Source organism: Orbicella faveolata, unplaced genomic scaffold (genome assembly GCF_042242905.1).
Source record: "Orbicella faveolata isolate gen_17 unplaced genomic scaffold, um_ofav_v1 contig_12, whole genome shotgun sequence".
In the NCBI taxonomy this organism is placed as follows: Eukaryota; Metazoa; Cnidaria; class Anthozoa; order Scleractinia; family Merulinidae; genus Orbicella; species Orbicella faveolata.
The window spans coordinates 15,466,018-15,479,481 of NW_028301539.1; the positions used below are offsets into that span (position 1 = coordinate 15,466,018).

A 13,464-nucleotide genomic window follows, 5' to 3' on the forward strand; every position below is an offset into this window, starting at 1 on the left:
AACTATACAAGAGCTAAGAAATTACCCAGAATTTTACTTTTTATTGACTTTGAGAAAGCATTCGACAGTTTGGAATGGACTTTTCTTGAAAAATGTTTGAATCAATCCGGTTTTGGGCCAGATTTTATGAGATGGGTCAATATTTTCTATAAAGATATTCAAAGTTGTATTGTAAACAATGGCCTTTGCTCTCACTACTTTAAGATAGAGCGAGGAGTTAGGCAGGGGGACCCCCTTTCTCCCTACCTTTTTGTCTCTGCTGTTGAAATCCTAGCAATTGCTATACGAAACCAAGACGATATTAAAGGAATAAAAATAAACAATTTAGAAGCTAAACTGCTGCAGTTCACTGATGACACAACTGTTGTTTTATCAAATTTAGATTCCGCACGAGCTTTGTTTGTATTGCTTGATTGTTTTGCCAAAGTTTCTGGACTAAAACTTAACGTTGCGAAAACAGAAGCAACGTGGATCGGCTCCCTCCAGAACTGTGAAAATGAACCACTTGGAGTCAAACACCAAACACCAATGGTGAAGGAGACCTCACAAAAGGTCAAAGATTTAATTAATGAACTCCATTTAGGAAGTCACATAGACGCAAAGACCAAAGAATGGCTTTCTCAAACACCTAACTTACCGCGCATACCAGTGTTTTACACACTAACAAAGATTCACAAACCGACTCTTACTGGAAGACCAATAATTTCGGGCTGTGAAGGTCCGACAGAACATATAGCATCATTTATAGACCACATCCTCCAGCCTATTGCCAAAGCGCAAAAATCGTACCTCAAAGATACCACAGATTTCATTAACTTTATAGAAAGGACAAAAGTCCAACAAAATACGATTCTAGTTTCAATGGATGTTACCAGCCTGTACACCAATATCCCCCAAGAGGAAGGGATAAACACTGTATGCATAGCATACGAAGACTTCTATAAGAACAACACTCCCATTCCTACAAATTCACTCCGCAACATGCTTAGACTTATACTTCAGGAGAACTCCTTCCATTTCAACGGAAGGAACTATCTCCAAACCCATGGTACCACAATGGGGACAAAAATGGCAGTTGCTCTCGCGAACATTTTCATGTCCGCAGTAGAATCTAAAATTATCGGTAAAAGCAAGATAAAACCCATTGAGTGGAAGAGATACATAGATGACGTGTTCTCGTTGTGGAACACAAACAGAGAGGAAATAGATCATTTTATTTCAGAAGCAAACAGGCACCATCCTACCATTAAATTCACGGCTGAAATATCAGAGAAGGAAATTAATTTCCTAGACACTACTGTCTTCAAAGGTGAGAGATTTAACAAAGATTCAATCTTTGATATCTGCACACACTTCAAGCCGACTGAGAAATTTCAATACACGCATTTCTCTTCCTGTCATGCTCCAGGTGTGAAAAAAGGTTTTATAAAAGGTGAATCACTTAGGCTTCTGAGAACAAACTCTTCAAAAACAAGTTTTGAAGAAAAGATCAAAAATTTCAGATCAAATTTGCATGTATGAGGCTATCCAGAGAAACTGGTCAACAAAGTCCTCGCAGAAATCGAATTTAAAAACAGGAAGTCGGCACTACAACAGAAACCAAAATTGCAAAAGAGATTATTGCCTTTTGTCACACAATATAATCCATCAGTGCCCAATCTTAAAAGCATTTTAATGAGCGAATGGCATTTAATCCAAGATCAACCTCTGCTTAGAGAAATATACAGAGACCCTCCTTTCATCTCCTACAGGAGAGGAAAATCTCTGAAAGACATACTTGTTAGAGCTAAACTCTAAAGGTCAAAGACCGTTTATCACGAAACAGTGGGAGTCGTGCTAGGCCTGTCAATCATTTTTTAAGATCAGGTGGTAGGATTCAACAAACAAGACAGGAACCATCGCAAATCAAGAAGGAACAGAAGTGCACAAGGCAAATTTTGGCATGCTGCAAGTTTACAGAGCTATACCACACCCAGCTACCAATAGAACACCCTATGAGTTAATAACAAACAGAGATGTCAAGATGAAACTTGAACACTTCCCATCAGCAATGTCACCACAGGACCAAGAATTCAACTGTAACGACCAAAGTCAAAAAGAAAAAAACAACCAAAACAATGATCAATGACACAGGGCAACAAGCTCAAACTTGAAGTTGAACAGACAGGTATCTTCAAGTGGGATGCAAAAAGGAAAGAACAAACACCACATGAACCACACATTTTTTGTGATCCAAATAAAGGGATCCACCATCATTGCTAAGATATTAAGCGATGGAAAGCCTACCTTCTGGGATGCATCCAAATTCAAGATAGAAACTAGGAGCACAGATGATGACGAAGCCAGAACACTGCCGTTAATACAAGCTCCACCTGCAACAAGCAACCAACAGGTGGGATTAGAAAATGGCAATCCAGAAGATAACCTCCAGGCAGAACCAGAACTGCAACTTAGATGATCGGCTAGGAAACAGGTATCAATGTTGGATAGACACCTGAGAGACTATGATCAACAATAAGATTGAAAACAACAGGAAAATTGACTAAGGAACAGAACAATGATCACTGATCATTGAATGTTGAATTTGCCACTGTTGCATTACCAATTATATTAAATCACCAAGTATCATTGATTTAACCACAAAATTTTAGCTGATTATTTCACATTTATATTTCACATTTATATACCCTTTGCAGTGTTTCTTCTGAAATAGCTATATAAGCTCATTGTCTATGCCAGTTAACTGAATGTGGCACTGACCAACCCGCACAGTAGACTGGTGCTCTACCAACTGAGCTAACCAGGCAGTGGTGAATTGTGAACAATATGTAAACAGTACAAAACAATAAAAATCTGAAATCTATTCCATACACAAATGTAACTGAGAGGGGAGGAAAGTAGTTATATAATACGACACTGTTATGCAATGGAATAAGAGGTTACATGATTATTGCAAAAGACATACTGAAAATACAAAGGGTTTGAATTATCCATGTCTTCACTCATGTCTTTCCTAAGATTGTACTATTATGAACCCTTTCAGGTCACTAGACTACCTTACCTACACAACAGCAGTGTCTAGATAAGATAGGTTTAGGAACATCCATCTCCTCTCACCCTGTGATCTCTAAAGGTGAAGGCAAGTTTGAAGTTCACAGCCAAACAGCTATGCTAGATGTGTGGTAAAAAGCTGCCTTTGGTAAACACGATGCAACACCACCATGTATATGCAAAAATTGGCAACACAACCGCCCTCCCTCCGAACACATGTTTGCAATATTCAGACATAAGTCTGACTGGGGTTTTGACAATCTAAGTGAGGCCTATAGGAGTTTTTCACATTCAATGAAGATCTCCTCTTTGCCTGATTAACAACACAAGGTTAGTAACAGTTTCCCAAAGGGGAGAGGATAACAGCTAGTTCTGAAGACATTAATAACCTACTGAATGTTGACAGTGGAAGATCAATGCAGGGAACTCATAACAGGGTTCGTACCCTTTTTCAGAAATAAATTTCCAGGATTTTTCCAGGACTTTTCCAGGACTCAGATTGATTTTTCCAGGACTCTAAAATTCACATTAACGCTTTCACTCCTAAGATCTCAATGTTAATTCTCCTTATTGTCTGCCGTACATTTTATATTTTTTACTTGAGTTTAACAGATTTCCAGAACTTTCCAGGAGCAGTAGCCTTTTTCCAGGACTTTCCAGTCCTGAAAAATGCCACAACAAAATCCCAGGACTTTCCAGGTTTTCCAGAACCCGTACGAACCCTGTTATACTTCAAGCAAACTCTCTAACTTACATAGTTTACGATACTGATATACTTGTGCACGTTAGAAAGAGCTTGGAAAACTGTTTAAAGATAATGGAAAAATCAGCACCTAAAGTATCCAATGGCATCATTCTAGAACAAGTAGGTCATCCAAACCTGCACCCAGGAATGTGCCAAAGGCTTAGCCAAAGAACAAACTTTCATAGAAATGTTTACCTCTTGCAACACGCACAATCAAATATTCAGGTAAAGTAGGTCAGTTGTTAGACCTGGCACAGGAGGTCTTGCTGATGGAAGCTCAAAGTGACAGAGGTGATAACATTTTGTTTGCACAACTCTGGGAGGTACAAGAAGCTTGTGAGTTTGAAGGATCTAGTGGGACAGCTTTGTTGCAAGTCAAGGGTAGTCTAAGAAGACACGTAGAGTTTTGGCACAGCATAGGTGCCCCTAGGTATATATTATCAGTTATGTGCGAGGGTTACCGTTTGCCTTTTAAGCAAACTCCCCCTGGGTTTACCTCCCGAAATAATAGATCAGCTTTGCATCATTCAGAGTTTGTTAATGAAGCCATTTTGGAGCTTTTACATTCAGGTAGGGTTATGGAACTAAATAGCCCACCTGATGTTGTCAATCCTTTGAGTGTGTCCATCCAGCCCAATGGTACTAATTCTTGATCTCCGTTACATCAACAATTATCTTATTAAGCGTAGAGTCAAGTACGAACATTGGAAGATTGCCTTATCCTATTTCCAAAAGGGTTCTGTTATGATAACTTTTGATCTCAAAAGCGGTTACCATCATATTGAAATTCATCCAGATCACCTGAGGTTTTTGGGGTTTGCATGGAAGTTTCCAGGGGAAGCTTCCATACAATATTTTGTGTTTACAGTTCTTCCTTTTCGTCTGTCTTCTGCACCTTACATTTTTACAACCATCAATTTATTGTATTTATTTATCTATGTTTTTAAGAGGAAAATAATTTATGTTCATTTGAGTGTAGCAAATTAGAATGTAAGAGGTACTTTTCCAGCAGTTGTGCTTTAGTCCAGTGTGCTTTAGATGATATAGAAAGTTTGTGAAAGTTATGTTTTATTTCTGTTTAGGTTTGCCATTTTTCACCGATGCTCAGATGCCAAAATGAAGGATGTTACGCACCAAGGTATTCATCTTGAAACAAAAGAGGCCAGAAAAGGAGGCAGTTACGGATGAAGATGAAGAATTATTTTTGAGAAAAGGACTGTTAGGTTGTGGAATAGTCTCTTTATTTCAATGGAAAAATTTTCGGATTGAGGGGAAGTGAGCATAGGAATTTGAGTTTGAAGAATTTTGAGCTAGGTCCAAACTTTGTGCAAAACTTTTCACAGATGTTTGTGTGATCTCAAATATGTTACCAAGAGCATCAAGCACATTTGTTTGTTAGCAGTATATCAATTATACATTGGTTTCGTAGAGTGTAAATCTGACAAAATTGATTCTTTTTATTTTAGGCCAAGTAAACAAAAATTAGCCTTTGAGAAAAGTCCAGTTGGAATTAACACGCTAAATGGAATCTTGCCGAACTTGTGTAAGGAGGTTGTAATTAAACCCAAAACAGCTCATCCTTTGAGAATTGCCTGTGCAACGAAGTTGTTCAATTCAGGTGTTAGAAAAACTCATTCAAGAAAAGACCAGACATAGGTCAGATGCCTTGATAACATATGAGAAACCTAGTCTAGAGCAGCGTGTTTAAGTGTCTAAACATCCTGGACCTTGCACATCTAGTAGCATAACAGAAGTCACGATTACTAGCAGTGAACTCTTACAAGGTGAAAGCAGTGTGCGTAGAATGTTAAATCAGTTAAATTCTGGAATGTTCTTGAATTACAATGTAAACGTTAACGTTAACTACAAAGAATGATTACTGTAATCCTGCCAGACTAGTTAATACACATTTGTTCAACTACTGCATTCTTTTGCAAATTGATTTCCAAACACACTTGTTTGGATATCCTAACATGTGTGTTTGGATCTTTTCTTTACCAGATATCAAGGGGCATTGTTTAATTACTTAGTGCATAATTAATGAGTTTGAGAATATTATTTCTAGGTATTGTAACATCACAGGTCTACTTCATCGCTGTTACTAAATAAACCAGTTGACATTGAGAAGTCATTTCTTTGTTCAGTTGGAGGCTAAAATTGCAGCACAGAAAGTCGAACTTGATGCACAACTAGCAATCAAGGAAGTTGAACAGGAAGGTGATATGCAAGAGAAAGAGGCATTGCTTCCAAAGCAAGAGGCAGATAAAGATAATATTGTTGAATGAATGAAAGATTTAAGAGGGTACGTCGGTGCCATGAAAAGCAGACAATGTTGAAGGACATGAAACCCGAGGTGGAAAAAAAGTGACCAGGCCATGAACAATATTTGTTCTGAACTGACAGAATACTAATTTTTAGAGATCCAAACTACCAGGTTCTGAAAAATAATATGCCCTTCTGTACAAAAACATAAGACCACTTTAAAGTAATGCCAGAAAATAGAATTTTTGTACAATACTGTGCTCCCCAGACAAATGCTACGAAGGATCAAATCCTCAAAGAACTGGCCACCCCTGAATCCAAAGTGACAGTTATCTTTGCTATTGTTGCCATGGAGATAAGAGTCAATACTCCATCAATACGGCATGTCATCCACATGGGACCACCACACACAATAAGACAATACTTTCAAGAAACAAGACAGGCAGGACAGGATGGATGTATCTCTACTGCTATCTTTTATTGGATGTGAGAATTTCAGCTGTTTTTCAGTCACAAATCTAAAGTTGAAAATGTATCACACTCCTCTTTGCATAAATTACAATGTAATCTGAGCATGCACAGAGTTTGACAGCTGTGAAATTGTGTAACACAACCTGATTTCATTTCATTGTCATCAATATTCCATTCTTGAAATGCATATTGAGCAAATTACACTGATGATCAAGTCAGCATCAGTTAACCATCTGAAATGATTGTCTGATCCTTCTCATTTTTATCAGCCAGCCGTACATAACCTTTATAGCAAATGTATTTATCACATGCCATGTGTAAAATCTCCCGCCAGAATTTAATTTTGCTAGGGAAGGTACTAGCACATCACTGCATCGATCCACACACATGTATCTCTGGGTCAAGCATGTCACTATTTTGGAAATTCAAGCTCCCCAAAATTGTCACAGAGCAACAATTTGCTGAACATTAATAAGTTCGATTGTAGTGCGCTGCCCATTAAAGATTGGCTTGGACTGGGTGCTTTTGGCAATGTCTACATGACGGAATATAGAGCTGAGGGAGATGTTGTTGAAACAGTGGTGGTCAAAAAATGTTGCAGGCCCTGGACTTAGACGAGAAGAAATTGTTCTCCAAAGAAGTAGCTCTTCTCGATGGACTTGCCCACCCTAATGTAAGTTGTGAAACTAATAGGGGTTTGCCATCAGCCACCGGCAGTGATGATTGAGTGTGTTTACTTTGATTTCAAACTGTTTGGGGAAGACAATTTGCCTGTCAGTTTTCTTTCGGATTTTCTGGTGCATATCAACAAATTTAAATGCCACCCGATCAGGTTAATCATGCAGCCATTAAATTTATCCAGGGAATGGCCTATCTCCACTCTAAGGGAATTGCCCATAGAGAATTCAAACCGGCCAACAGATTAGTGTGTAATAGTCACTACAGTATATTTTCTGACAAACAGGAAATTGCCTTGCACTGTCAATCAAGGCCAATATCATGTAAGCTGACCAACTTTGGAGAGAGTCGCTCGATGTGCATGGAAACACAAACTGTTGCCTCAAAGACCAGGAACATAGATTGGGGAATAGTGGTGTACATGGCCCCTGAAATTCTTGTTGAGGACCTTCGGATTTCTCATGCAAAGATTTCGATTTACTACTTGCAGATGTTAACGCCCTGGGATTGGTTTTCTTTTTTTGATAAACCCTAGCCTAACATATCCCTTTTTGCTTGAGATTCAATCTGCAGGAGGCATCAGTTCTCAAGAGGAAGTTAAAAGAGTCGTCAGTTCTCTGCAACTCAAGGGAAAGCACCTTTATGCCAGATGAAGAGTGCGTGGTTAAACATGGTACTACGTCATGTGAGTTGGAGGAGGTGCATGGGGGATACATTAACTTCAACCGACAGAGTTGTTTGCCCTTAGACAAGGCAGCAGCTATCTTGAGTAGAGAGGGCAAAGACTTTGACTTCATTCCATTAAAGGGAAGCCAAGCTACTCCTATACAACAGTTTGATCAGAAAGCTGAAACCCACCTTTAAGAAGCTGGTTATGAAGTGACCGCGTAGTCGAGATCCCACCTGAGCAAAGATGGTACCAATATGTGTACTTTTCTGCCAGTAAAGATAATGGATACAATCCTGACAGAAATTGGAACAAAAGATGGTGTTTTCACAAAAGTAGCTGATACTGCAGAAGAAATAATATGGGTCTTACCAAGAGAAATAAATGCCTATCGCGACCTCAGTAAAATGTATGATCACACGGAAGCATATCACATCCTTCTGGAAAAAGATCACAGGGGCCTTCTATGACTTCTCAGAAGAATTACTGTTTGTAGATGGGGTTTTTGAGCGTGTCATTGAGCGTGTCTGTTAACCAAAAACATGTAACCAAAGAATATTCATACTACTACGCCGGAAAACAAAACGTGTTGTTGGTTACGCCATTTCCTAACCATGGATTCTGAAATGCCGTATTCACGAGCAATTTCACGGTTGTTGTTTACCGCCTCGGCCTCTGCAACGATTTTCAACTTGAAGTTGAGGTCATACGAATGACGGCGAGAGCTTGGCATATTTACGATTGAGATTTGACTGTTTACGATGAGAACGTATCAGTAAGTTTTGCAACTGTGTTTAAGTTCGGCTTGTTGATGTTTTTATAATACAAACTCGGATCGTTGAATATTTAATAGAATCTTTATAAAAAACGAAATATGTTTCCTGAGCAGGAAAGCTGAAATTAACGTGTATGCGTTGTTTGTTTACACTCAAGTTTATCATTAGAGGTGCGAACTTTTAGCTTTTGTTTTCGTGTATATCATTAACTGTGTGACTTTTTCACTTTTGTTCACGTTTACAGAGAGTTCGCATGCTAATTGTGCCAAGAGAATAAAATTTTATCTTTATGAACTCTTCATTTCTTGGTGCGTCTTATAACCGAGTATTTTCACATAATTTTCAGTTTGGGAACTTTGCAAGATTAAGTTGCCAAGTTTGGGGTGCGTCTTATAGCCGAGTGCGCCTTATAACCGAGAAACTATGGTAATCAAACTTCTGATGTGCGAAGATTGTTTCCCGATTAATGCCTGAATGACCAACTGTACGATTGAGAGGAACAAAATAAGTGAAGATTAGTCACGATTGATTTGTCGGTAGATTTTTGGTTAGTCAAACCTGCCAATGTTTGTAAGAGGGAGTTGCTCGTCAAAACAGAGAAAAAAATGCGAATTTACTAGCAGAAGCACAGCGTTACGAAGCATTATCAATGACTACAATCTCTAACCGCTGACCATGTGTATGACATTGCAGACTCGTTTTCCCATGCTCTTAGAAGTGACGTGAATTGGTGAGTGGAAAAAGTTTTCTATTTTTTGCAAATATAACCACGTACAGCTACATGTATCAGTGAATGTGCCAAAACATTGTTCTCGAATGATCTTGCATGACTTTGAGTGGTTTCTGAAAGGTTTTGATTGGAAACACGATTGTTACGTGCCTTCAAAGCAGCTATCGACCAAATAAAATGCACATTTGCAAATTGATGTTTATTTCATGTTTTCATACAACCCGGAACTCGACATAATGTTTGTTTTATTATAAATATTTGTTTCAGCTACAGGCAGGACTGATTTTAAAATGCTATGCTGACAAAAAGATATCTGAACCAGGTCAATACAAAGATCGTTGACATAAATTCTTCATACAGAAATTCTGGATTTGTTCAATATTAAATACCGACAGATCAGGAAGGTTTGCTTTACATATATAAACAAGAGTAAGTTCCCTGTCGTCTGTTTATCACTGTTTAAGCTTAACTGGATAATATTTCTATACTATCTCAAAGGGATGTCATTGGTTTTATATGGTTTTATGAAACTTTTTATGAAGCGAGAGTTATTGACGCCACTGTCCTATACGAAAATTGGCGACACGGCATGCGAAAGTTTCCCGTGTCCACTGCCATTCCCGTCTTGGCCTTCCCGTCCTTGCATCGTATAAAGGTCCCTAATGTTGCTTGTGATGCAGAGGACATTAATGCCATGCACTCAAATTTTAAAACGATATTTTGCAATGTCAAGCAGAATCTGCAATCAGGCCAGTTACATCACTGGGCCACTCAAATGGCACAGAAATCACGAATTCACTGTTCACGGTAATTCATTCTTCTCAAGGAAACTCAAATCCCTTTCCAGGGATTATTCAGCCCTTTTGAGTTATTTCAAGGGATGAACTATGGATTGTCAAGCTTGCTCATGAAGAAGAGTCTTTTTACTCGATTATTTTTAAACAAAATTTGAACAAGATAAGTGTTGGTCTTCTGGTAGGAATTATAAATGTTATTCAGAATTTTTGTCCAGCTGGTGAGTTCAGTTTGATAATAAGAACTATCTCTTGTCAGAACAGAAGCTTTTGTTATCTGAAGACATTGAATTAAACCCAGGTCCTGCAGAGATTCCTAATCCACTTACCTATAGCCTGTAAGCAGGCTCACCTTTGGGTTATGAGCACAGGTGGTGAAGAGCAATTCAGCGGGAAGGAGTCTGGTGAAGAGGCACCATGAAAGTGAGCCTGCCTTGATCTCTGTATTTTTTAATTTCTGCTTCACCTGAGCAAAGTGAAATAAGGCCTAAAAGCAGGAAAGGCGAGAAAACTGTCAATCTATTATTTTTGATGAGGAGCAATTAGATCCCCATGGAGTTGGTAATTTATGGTATTTACCGCACATTCTCACAGTAAAAAAATAAGTCATCCACATTTGGAGTCAGAGGAAGAGTTGAGTGTGCGTATTACTGATGTTTTAACAAAGTTTCAGTCTAATTCTGGTTAAATTTCAAACTAAAGAGGGAGCAGAAAATAGCAGTTGAAAGTATGTTAATGAATTAAGACGTACTTGAGTTGCCGACTGCATATGGGGAGAGTTAAATATTACAAACGTATGTGATTGCAAGGAGGCAACAAAACAGCATGGAGGTGTTCGCCCGTCTACCAGCATCATCAAAGACCAGACTGCCAAAGCAAAATCACTTGGAATCAAGTGAGTGTCCTTGCTGGACATAAACACTGAGGGTTTTTCTTTGGCAAAACTTTATCAACAACATATATCGTGCCTGCATGTTTTTATGAAATTCCGAGAAATCTGAGCTCCCAAAGTTTATACTTCCGGTGAAATTTTTCTACAGTTTCTTGGATGAAACTGAAAAATTTGCAGAGATCAGGACAGGCTCACTTTCTCGTCTTGCAGCTTTGCCACTCAATTTCACGCTCGCGGCTATGCTGCACGCAATTGTGCTCCAACATGAGCCTGCTCCCAGGCTAACTTACCTACGGCCGTGGATTCATGCCCTCATCGAGCACCTATTTTTTTCTGTTGAAGGAAGACAGAAGTTGCACTCAAAACTATGTGAACTCAGGTGTGGGGACTGCCACAATCTTCACCAGTGATCCATTTGTATTGACAATTGGATGTCTTAATGGATGATACATAGACACCTTTATGTAAAAGTAAAAAATCTAAAGGTAAAATTGTCAGGGTAGTCCCTTCAGGGAGCTTACAAAGCATCTCTGCTATGAATAGAAGCCCTGAGGCTATTACCTAACATAGAATACACACTAATAGGATATATACAAAAATACAAACATAAATATAGGAAAGAACATTGCAACAACAGCCTATAACTACCATAGTAATATCTTCAAATTTGTGTACATTTACAGTGTTTATTAGAAACCGTACTTCCATGATAATAAAATGATCTCCTGGCTGTTTCCCTTCTTACTGTAGGCAGATGTAAAAGATTGCTCTGCCAGGTTAGGCGAGTACAAATGTACTCAATGAAAACAAAATAGTTATTAAAATATTGAGGATACCGGCCATCTATGCATTTCCTCACAAGCTTAAGGATATGTTCATTGCGCCTTGTCCTAAGACTTTGCCATTTTAAAGCTTCCATAGCAGTGTCACTACTACATGTAGATGTCTTTATTACTATTCTTCCTACTTGCTTCTGCAGAGCTAAAGTTCCACTGTCTACTTCCCCGTAACACACCCAGGCCCCAGCACAATACTCTAATATCAGTCTAATCATTAAACTATAAATGCATAAGACCAACTTGATTGACACCCCATCCTGTTACACTTGGGTCTGGGAATGGTAAGGATCTCGGGATGGTTGGAAAGGGAAACACCTGACATTGGGCTGTCATTCCACTGCTGGGTATGGAAGTGACTGTTTCAGAGAGGTGTTAAGGAGAAAACAGGCCAGTCACTAGCAGATGTAACCCCGCCCCCCTCGCCCCCGCCGGACTCTCCTCCTCCTCCTCTGTCAACTTTTCCCTTGCTTGTCACCAAATTTTTAAAATTGGCAAAACTATAGAAAAAAATTATTTGAATTGACATGAATTTTTCAGTATCAAACTACTGGTATGAAAGCAAAAAAGTGTGACAATTTGAAGGCAAATAATTGACAAGGTTATGAGGAATAATCATTTCAAGTTTAGTGGGGAGGGTAGAGTTGACTTTCATGTGGAATACAGCTAGAAAATCTCATTTCTTAGAGATTTTTGTCAGGAATGACTTTTAAACCGATTACCCATGACCCCCTTAAAACCATGCCTATCACCACTATTTCAGAAGGTTGAGCGGACAAAAAATGCTGTACAAGTATGTATATTAAACAACATTTTTGAGCTCACTCAACTCAACCTTGATTTTGAAAATTGCCAAAACAGATCAAACATTAAACAGGAAACATCAATACCTTTGTCATTTTCAATAAATAGGTACTCAAATTTTCATAGAATATCAATCTATCTTTCTTCAACTTATAAATAAAACCTGATGTCTCAAGATCACATGGTTCAAACTGTTGTTACTCCCTGCCTTCAATAAAGTCACCAGTGGCATTACCTGTCAAAAAGATATCTTCTGTGATGTTTTTGTATTATCCATTATTTTCACCTCATTGTCATGTTTAAAGCCTTCTTTGATATAACCATAACAGACACCTTGAAATAAATGTTTCTGGCTATTTTGAAATGTAGTCTATATACCAGCTGTTGATTAAAGTCAATGTACAGAACTTACTGGTTTTTTTGTTTTGTTTTGTTTTGTTTTCAAGCGTTCCTTCAGCATTTGAAGAAACCAGGAAATCAGGTTTCTGGGAATGCCCTCAAAGAGGTAAAAATAGTTAAAATTGAATTTCTAACTAACAGGTAGTAATAATCTTAACAACAAAAGAATGTAGTTTCCATTAACAGCTGTGCCTGTCTGTCTTTAAAAAGAACTGCCAATTAAAATTATTTTTTAATGCTTTCTCTTTTGCCACACTGTTGAGAGATTATGCCTGATATTACGTTCAATGTCAAAGAAAAATGCAGGTCTCATTAAATTATAATAAATTTTAAGTCTTGTGCTACACAATTCCTTCATC

At 38.3% G+C, this 13,464-nt stretch overlaps 2 pseudogenes; both read left to right on the top strand.

Moving 5' to 3' along the window:
- The first annotated feature begins 742 nt into the window (after window positions 1-742).
- LOC149116859 (uncharacterized) lies at window positions 743-1,860 on the top strand (annotated as a pseudogene).
- Window positions 1,861-6,767: 4,907 nt separating this feature from the next.
- Window positions 6,768-8,417, top strand: LOC149116860 (cyclin-dependent kinase 2-like; annotated as a pseudogene).
- Window positions 8,418-13,464: the final 5,047 nt, after the last annotated feature.